We start from the raw sequence: 8,265 nt of genomic DNA on the forward strand, positions 1-8,265 counted from the left end.
TGATTATAAGTAAATAAATCTTCTAAGAGTAAATATGAACTGGATTCCACTAATTCAAATCTCAAAATAAAGTACAAGTAGACTTGCAAGAAGAAAGCTCGTGAAAGCTAGGAACAAAGAATCGAGCATCGGACCCTTACCAGAAGTGTATACACTCTAATCGCTCAAGTGTTTAAGGTTCGATTCTCTTAATTCTCTACTAATCTTACTTTCTAAGACTTGCTTTTCTTCTACCAATCAACAAAAATTTCATGCACGAATACACATATCAAGAGGTCTTTTCAAGGGTTGTAATGGAGTTAAGGTCAAGGTAGGAATGTATTTGGTTAAGTGGACTGAAATCCAAATCCTTGATTAACCTAAACTTCCCACCTAACTTAAAACAATCCATGTAATTACAATGCAAAACCTAACTACCCATTAACTATGTTTTTCACATATTCATGCATCCCAAATTTGAGTACAATACATATTCATTGCTACCACTATTTACTTTGGGGCATTTTGTTTCTTTTTTTGTTGCTTCCTCTTTTTCTTTTCTTTTTCTCCCTTTTTTTAAACAATGAGTTAATGCATATGATTAAAGTGTTGGATGCATGAACAAGTGCCCAAACTATTTTCATGTTATCATAAAAGAATATAAAATACCCAATTCCCAAACCAAGTATTCCTAAACCCAACTTCCCCACACTTAATTCATGAACACTCTCTCACTAGTCTAAGCTAACGAATGATTCAAATTAAGGACATTCATTGTTTTCCACTTAGAGTTAGTGATGTGTTAAAATAAAGAACAACAGGGGTCAAATAGGCTCAACATTAATTTACAAAGGATTGATAACAAGGGTAAGGCCATTTGGGTATGTAATCTTAGTGAAACAAAGACCTCAATCATATAGGTGCATGCATACATCAAACAATGGAAATATATAATCAAGCAAGACAAAGATCACAATTTTGGAGAGAACAACACACACCAAAATAAAACATTGGTTGATAAGATGTAACCAATCAAATAGGCTCAAAATCTCACTGGGTTTGTGTGTTCTAGCTCTAAAACCATGTTCCAAAATAAATTTCTTCAAGCAAGTTCAAAAAAATTTAATTCAAATTAGTGAAATACCTTAAAATAGTTTCTTAGACAAGAAATTATCACTTCAACCAAGTAGTACATAAATGCAAGCAACTAACTACACATGCAATCTATTATGCAATGCAACAACTAACTAACAAAGGAGATTAAAAATTGGTGTTGAAAGACGAAGTAGTTACCTATGAAAGTCGGTCTCGACCTCCCCAAACTTAAAGATTGCACCGTCCTCGGTGCATGCAAAGATGAGCTAAGTGGAATAGGGTTGCTACAACTGATGAACGCCTTTAAAAGATTATGCGGAGGGACTTGTTGTTCGCCCCATTTAGAAGCTTTTCCTTTTCCTTCTTGGTGACCGGCCTAAAAAGGGAGAAAAAGCAAGAAGAATAGCCCACAAACAAAGATATCAAAATAAATATAATATAGGTGGGGCTAATGCCAAATAAGAGTGGGATTTATCAACTACATGGTAGCTACAACATGTGAGTCAGAAAGCAATATAAGTTAAGGCATATCAACTAATACTTGATGCAAGAGTAAAGGTAAAGCATAAATAAATGGCATGATGAGAACACTCAGAAGCATCAAGTTCAAACAAGATTGATACAAACAAGATTAGTGCTAACCATGAGAGCATTTGGTCACATCCTAACTCAATGATAATGAAGCACAAAAACAAAGAATAATGAGTTAGGAAGGAGTAAAGCACTAATCTTGTGTGTGGAGCAAAGTTTGCAAATAAGAAGTAAGAAAAAGTGGGTTATGAAAGACAATGTAAGTCCATATCAATGCACAAAGAATACAAATAAAACAAAAGATTAAGCATTGATTTAAATATCATCACCCAATAATACAAAACAAGTCACGAAGCACCAAAATAATGCAAGAAATATTCAACAGTTGAGTAAGAAAATTCAACACCAATGTTAAAACAAAAAATATAGAAAAGAAAAGAGGAACAAACAACAAAGTTAAAATGCAATGAATGCAAGTATGTAAATGTAATAACAAAAGAAAATGAAAGAGGATAAAAATGAGAAGTGGAAATGTGAAGAGAGGGAGAAGAAGAAAGTAAAAAAGGGAGAATAAAGAAGAAGAAAGTAGAGAAGAAAGAAGAAGAAAGGAAAAGAGAAGTGACGCATAAGCGTCCGTCATGCGTACGCGTGAAAAGCAGAAAAAAAGAAGGTGACGCATACGCGTCAGTGACACATACGCGTGGAGGTGAATTGTGCTCTTCGCACAACTCTGGCGCAGTTCCAGCGCAAGTCTCCGATTTTTGTACCAGGGATGCCAGCGTTAAGATACGACGCATGCGCATCGGCTACGCCCACGCGTGGAAGGTCAAAAATTCAAATGACGCGTACGCATCAGCAAGGCGCACGCGTGGGTTGGGTTGTGCTCCTAGCACCCTACCCACATGGTTCCAGCACAACTCTCTGGTTTTTGTATTGGGAAGCTGCAGCGTTGCATATGACGCGTGCGCGTCGGCCATGCGCACGCGTGAGACGGACTTTTTTTTTAACATGAACTAACAAGCTATCAAAGTAATGCCAAACATTATTAAACAAGTGAAACCACAACTTAAACTAAATAATCCTAACTAAAATTGAAAATTTACTTATTACCAATATAAATAAAAGGAAAAATGGAAAGAATTTACCAATGGTGGGGTGTCTCCCACCTAGCACTTTTATTTAAAGTCCTTAAGTTGGACATTTGGTGAGCTTCTTGTCATGGTGGCTTGTACTTGAACTCATCGTGAAACTTCTACCAATGCTTGGACTTCCAATAAGCTCCAACATTTCTAAATAAATTCACCAAGCCTTGATGAAGTTCTTCACATGCTTTGAGCTCCCAAAGTTGATCCTCTTGTATGTCGAGATCCCAAATCTTGTATCCACACCCGTCTTTCAGTTGATCATCATTATTCCATCCGGGATGTAAGCAATCCAAATTCTCAATGAAGTACCAAACTCTTCTCTTAGATCCAACCAAATGATCACTAGTCCAACCCTTGCATCTAGCTCTTGAAATCTCAACCTTGATGAATCTTGATATGCAATTCCAACCACTAAACATCTTTCTCTAATGCTTCATTCCACAAAGCCTCCTAAGTTGGCCATCCGTTTCAAGTTTACCATACTCAAGTGGGACAATAAAGCTAAGAGAGATAAGTTTTACCCACTCAAATGAAGGATTAAATGGCAACCTAGGTAGAGAAGTCTCTAACGTTCTTGACAAAGCATATTCAACTCCCGTCCATCTTTTTTGAAGGACTTCCACATCCACATCATTCTCCAACTCAATTGGAGAAGGTTCTTCAAACTCAAGGAGTTCATTTACGGATGCAAATTCATCACTAGGAGTACTTGATTCATGATCATCATCACCAAGGGAACTTGCCTCTTGATCTATTCCATCCAATTCTTCATAGGGAACATGCCTTGGAAGTTATGCACCTTCTTCCTTAACCTCTTTTTCAAGTCCAATAGAAGAGGATTCAATTAATGTAGATAGAAATTTATCAATTATTGAATCTATCTCTTGGTCAACCTCCTCAAAGTCTTCCATCATGATATGCCTTAGAGGTTGTACATGCTCCTCAACATCAAATTCAAACTTCTTGGAGGGAAGCTCTATGACTTGTGGTTCCAATGGACTCTCAACATCTCCTAAGTCTTCAACCACTTCTTCCTCTTCGACAATTACGACTTCATCCAATTATTCTAGTACAAAATCACATTCCTCATTTTCCACCGGAGTTTCTAACCTCTCCTTCATGCTACGCTCCTTATTAGATTCTCCACATGCGGCCATGGGGGTACTTTAAGTGTCGAAGCGTAGGGTTACTAAATTATTTACTACCTCGGTCAAGGTAGCCACAAATTCTAGTGTCGTCCTTTGCATCTCTCTTTGCCCTTGAAGTAGTGAAGCGAGAGAATCATCTATTGAGGCTTGGAGTGGATAGGAGGGTTCATTGGTTAGGAGAAAGGGTTCATGATAGGAAGGTGGTTCATCTTGATAAGGATATGGAGATGGTGTATATTAAGGTGGTGGTTCTTAGGAGTAATTGTATTGGAATTGGGGAGGTTCTATGTATGGTTCATATGGCTCATAAGGTGGTTGGTATGGTGGATATGGGTTAGGATCATATGGAGGTGTTTGATTGTAGGAGGGCTTGTGAGTATGGTGGTTCAAAACTATGTTGATGAAGAGGTTCATAGGCATATGGTGGTGGTTGTTAGTAGTCACAAGGAGGTCCACCATATCCATTGTCTTGGTATGCATTAAAGGGTGGTTCTTGCTTATAGTATGTTGGAGAGGGTTGTTGCCATGAAGGTTGTCCATAAGCTTGATGTTGTTCCCACCTTTGATTGTCCCATCCTTGATGTATGTTCTTATTGTAGCTTCCATTCCCTACAACATAATTTGTACCAAACTCATAGCCAAAGTAGTGAGAATTCATAGTAACACAAAAAAATAAAAACAAATACTAGTAAAACTAATGAAAATAAACTCCTAAAACTAGCAAAAACTAACAAACACACCAAAAATCAAGATATTCACAATATTAACAATAACCAATAACAAGGCACACATTTGCAAATCTCTGGCAATGGCGCCAAAAACTTGACGGAGAAAAATCGTCGGTAAGAATTTCTCAATAAAAATCGCGTTGCAAGTATAGATCTAAACCGACAATCAAACCTCAATCAATGTTTAAATTATTTGTCACTTAAGCAAACCCAATAAAATTAACCGAAGTATTTAAATCTCGGGTCGTCTCTCAAAGGAATTGCAGGGAAGTGTAGTTTATCATTGGTTATGGGAAAGTATATTTTTGGAGTTTTGTAATAAGAAACAAGAAAGTAAATAGCAAGAAAGTAAGGAAAACTCAAATAGTAAAAAGGTCTTGGCAAGGGTTAATGGTTAAGGATCTCTATCCTTGTCACTAACCACAATATGATAGTTGTAGGGATCAATCTCATTTAGTCATCCTCTAACAATTGAAGGAAGGTCAAATGAGCTTCATCAATCCTAATCCATAAGTCCTAGCCACTCACTAATCGAATTAGTGAAAGCTAGTGTCAATGGACATCAACCGTCAATCACTTGGACATTAGCAACTCAAGGTTACCCAAGTTACCAACCCAAGCCAAGAATAGAAAAATCTACTCTATAGCTAAAAGAGACATTTCATCAAACACCTAGAATGCAATAAAGAGAAACATCATAAAATGCAAGAATTAATAAAAGCTATAACCAACACAAGCAAGAAAGCAATAAGAGAAACCAAGGCAAACATAAAAAAGACATGGGAACATAAAATTGCATTAAAAAGGAAATTGAAAGTAACACAAGAGTTCAAAAACTAAATGGGCAAAATAAAGGAATCAATGAGAGAAGTAGATAACTAAAGTGCTAGAACAAATAAAAGTATGAGAAAACTAAATTAAAATAAGACTGAAACCTAAACCTAAGGAGAAATTAAAAGAAGAAACCCTAAACCTAGAGAGAGGAGGGAGCCTCTCTCTCTAGAAACCTACATCTAAAACCTAAAATTTGTATGAATGAATGAATGATGCCTCCTAGCTCCACTCTGCAGCCTCTTTTCATTATTTTCAGGACTGAAACTAGGTCAAAAGTAGCCCAGAAATTGCCCCCAATATTTTCTGTTAATTGCAGCACGTGATGCTTGTCATGCGTACGCGTCGCTGGATATTGAACTTGCCACGCATATGTGTCATCTACGCGTACGCGTCATTTGTCTGCTGCACCGGTCACGCGTACACGTCATCCATGCATATGCGTTGAGATCTGCTTCTCAAATCTGCAAATTCTTGTGTTCCTTCTACTTTTGCATGCTTCCTTTCCATCCTCTAAGCCATTCCTACCCTGTAACACATAAAAACACTTAACACACCTATCATGGCATCGAATAGTAATAAGAGAAAATTACAAATTAGCAATTTTAAGGCCAAAGAAGCTTGTTTTCAATTATAGCACAAAATTAGGAAAGAAACTTAAAAGCATGCAATTTACGTGAATAAATGGGAGAATAATTGACAAGATCTACTCAATTCAATCTAAAATATACCATAAAATAGTGGTTTATCATGGAACATACTAAGTTCCTTTGTCCTTAGGAGTTGAATTATAGTTCGGCTGGTTTGTGGTCGGGTTTGTCATTTCTTTTTGGCCTCTACTGCTGACGTATTTATCCAGCAAACCCTGTCTTGCCAATCTTTCCAATAGGTCCTTGGCTTTTACATATTCATTAGTGGTATGACCAAACTTTTGATGGAATGCATAGTGTTTGCTTTTGTCCACATACTTTTGGTCTTGATAGGTTCTTGCTTTGCTAGGCGGCTTTATGTCTTACTGTGGAGAATTTTCTTCTCTTTTCGTGTTGAATTTTGTGTATGAGTTAAAATTCAGTGTCAATTTGAAAAGTTTCCTTTGATCACGTGTTTGACTCTGTCTTCCCTGTCTATCCTCTTCTCTCCAGGGTGTTTGCGGTGTTTGTTTTTCGGCTTTCCTGGCTTCCCTCAGCTCTTTGATCTCAATTTTCTTTGATGCTTTATCCCTGAATTCGGCTAGTATTTTAGGTTTAGTGACGACAATAGTCTACTGGAATCTCCCTAGGTGTAGTCCGCTTTTCAGTGCATGAAGGTGTACACCGGGGCTGAAGTCAGGAATTTTCATCGCGACTTTTGTGAATCTTGTCAAGTAATCTTTTAGGCTTTCATGTTGTCTATACTTGATGGTGCTGAGGAAGTCAGAGTCATGGACATAGATCTTCGAGGCTGCAAAATGGTTGACAAATTAGTCGGCAAACTCGTCAAAGCTGGAAATTAAACCAGTAGGGAGACTAGAAAACCATAATAAGGCAGCTCTGTCCAAAAAGGTCGGGAATGATCGGTATAAGATTGGGTTAGAGGCACTGTTTAAGAACATCATAGGCTTAAATTTAGTGATGTGGATGTTGGGATCACCAAAGCCCTCGTAGGGTTTTGATGTGGTTGGAAGTGTGAAATTCATCGGCATTTGTAAATTCATTATCTCGGCAGAGAAGGGATTTGTTCTTTTCTTAGTAGACTTCGGAGGAATGGCTTCCATTGCTGTGTTTGTTTCAAAGTGATGCTCGTTTTCAAAGTTTTCCTTGCTTGCCGTCTTTTTATCCCCCTCCTCCCTGTCTGTTCTACCCGCCAGAAGCTCGGACATCTTTTTCACTTCTGCTTGGAGGACAGCATTCATGGCTACTAATTTGGCATGAAAGGGAGGAGGGGGGAGATGATGTAAACAAAGAAAAAGGGGGATTGTGCGGTAAGAAATGGGCTCCATGGTGGGTGCCACATGTTCTATCAAGGATACTCTTTCGAGTTATACCTCGCCACTACTATGTTATGAATGCTTCAAGCTTCCCAATTAGCAGGGATGAGAGGTTCTCTGAACTCGGACTGGGTATAAAACCTGCAAAAAGAACTCCAACGTTCAAGTCTATAATATATCTCTTAAAGTAAAAACAAAACTGAAAGTATTAGGATTGTGATTTATTTCTTGAATATACCTTTTTGTTAGGCTAATGCCACTATTTATGGCCACTTCAAGTAATTGACTATTGATCCCTCTCTCCAAGCTCTGGAGAGTGTCCGAGATATTGGGAGGCAGTTGTTATAGTGGATCGTTATTAATTTTAAAAATGTTGACTAATGAATCAAGGTATAAACTAACCTATAAAAAATATAAGGGTTATGGAACAATACCAAACTAACCAATTCAACCCAATTAATAACTAAGAATCAATCACTTAATTGGTTCATCTTAATAAAAGAATCAGTTGAAGTAAGTTGGTAAAGTGATTTTTTTTTTGAAAAAAAAGTTAAAAATTTAATTTTTTATTAAAAAATATTCTTTTAAAAAATATAGAAATATTCTTATTATACATGATTCAACATCTTAAGCTTTTGAATATATAATTTTATCGGTTGAATGACTCATTCTATTCTTTTTTTTTTAATGTAGATATTTTTATGATAATATCTTTACATAATTAATGATAATATTGTGAACCATTAGATAATATAATGACATTTTTTTTAATATGTTTGACTGAATATATTTAATTGAATTATCTAACGATTTATAATGCTATTTTTATGTGAAGATGTAAT

This window comes from Arachis ipaensis, chromosome B08, assembly GCF_000816755.2.
Source record: "Arachis ipaensis cultivar K30076 chromosome B08, Araip1.1, whole genome shotgun sequence".
NCBI classification, from domain to species: Eukaryota; Viridiplantae; Streptophyta; class Magnoliopsida; order Fabales; family Fabaceae; genus Arachis; species Arachis ipaensis.